Source organism: Buceros rhinoceros, unplaced genomic scaffold (genome assembly GCF_000710305.1).
Source record: "Buceros rhinoceros silvestris isolate BGI_N320 unplaced genomic scaffold, ASM71030v1 scaffold15350, whole genome shotgun sequence".
Classification (NCBI taxonomy): domain Eukaryota; kingdom Metazoa; phylum Chordata; class Aves; order Bucerotiformes; family Bucerotidae; genus Buceros; species Buceros rhinoceros.
The window spans coordinates 37219-38804 of NW_010389189.1; the positions used below are offsets into that span (position 1 = coordinate 37219).

Genomic DNA, 1586 nt, shown 5'->3' on the forward strand with positions numbered 1-1586 from the left:
TACGAACGTGCTTCAGAGCTTCCAGAAATGAGGGCCAAAAACTAAAGATAACTTGGAAACTGGAAAGGAAGCAAATCACAGAGAAAAGACTGACCAGATGTAGAAGAAAATGACATTATTAACGAAATAATCCTGCAAATTAACCAATGTGCACATTTTGTATCCATACGCTATGGAGCACGGGATTCTGAACAGACCGGTGGTAAGTCAACTCTTACTACACAGCCTAGAAAGGAGAAACGCGATCTTATCTGTGGGGCTCAAGACCAGAACATGGAGGTGAGAGCGGAATGAAAGAAAGGATTGGAAAACGTTTATGATGACACACACAGTAAAGAACATTCTAGGCCACAGGATCTCAGAGAGCTTCAGAGAAAAACAAGAAAAGTCACATCTTTTTCATCTTGTACTTTTTTTCCCTGCAACTTTACTTCTGACACAGTTTTAATAATGAATATAGATAGCATGAACTACTAGTTTTATGCTTTACATGATTTGGAAACCATGAGTCAAACCTGCTATCATATGGCATTAAAAAAAACTGGTTGAGGAACGTATCTGCCATGTACCTGGAAAGGATTATTTAAAATTCCACCAGGAGGGTGTTTTGAAGATAAAATAAACCAGCAGAGTCAACTCATATTACATCACTGCATCTTTAGTCTTGATAGGGAAATACTGTCTTGTTTCACAGTGTAGCCAGATGGTTTCTGAAGCTTCAAGGACTAAAGCAGGTCCCCATCACAGTAAGAACTAAAGCAAATGTTAACATCTGAGTTAACATCTATGTTAACAGCTAAGCGGCACTGAAATAAAAACACAAGTAGTGACTCTATCACAGCAGTTTTAAGACATATACAGAGAAAAGACTGCAAGCCTGGCTCAAATAAGTTTGCAAAGGAGAGTGTGTCCAGTCTTCAAAACTGGTGTTTCTAGAGGAAACAGAATGTTATAAGAAACTTTGAAATGCATTAAAATTAAAAAACAGGGTTTCTGATACTCTCTGGAGGAAGCATTTAGGTGTGAACAATGTTTGGAAAAATTCAATGATAGCTGTTAAATTTTATAACAACATGTAAGTCCCTAAAAGATGATGCAAACTAGACTAGTTTTTGTAACAATAAGATCTTCAGGAAGATTGATAACTTCATATTTACAACTATGTTTCACTTTTTAAAGCAAAGATTTAAAATTTCCATTTTTTTTATCAAAGCAGGATAAAGCAGGATGAGAACTGGCTGGACACTCTTAAGGACTTAATTTAACTAGGAGGAGGGAAATGGAGAGCTTTCCACTGACTTGAAGAATCTAGTGTGGATTCACTGTATGTCTCTCCCTCCTCCCATCCAAGTTGAAGAGTAGAACTAACAGTATGATCAGAATTACTCCTTTCTTGAATATATTTCACAATTTCTTTCTTCTGAGCAGTATTTCTACTGCTGCTGTAGAATCATCTCCTAGGATCATCCTATTCTCCTAGGATTCACATCTCTTGACACTTGCCCACAAAAAAAATTCCCTCCTGCTGTATTTGTTAGATGTGAAAATTTCTATTTATAAATGAAATCAGAGAGGTTTGGTTCAAG

General features: G+C 36.7%; 1 protein-coding gene across 1 annotated transcript in view; it reads right to left on the bottom strand.

Annotated features, from left to right (window-relative positions):
- Positions 1-1586, bottom strand: part of LOC104491038 (collagen alpha-1(XIV) chain) — a gene marked incomplete at its 5' end in the record, with an annotated part of 47369 nt that overhangs the window by 19925 nt on the left and 25858 nt on the right. The window lies entirely within an intron of this gene.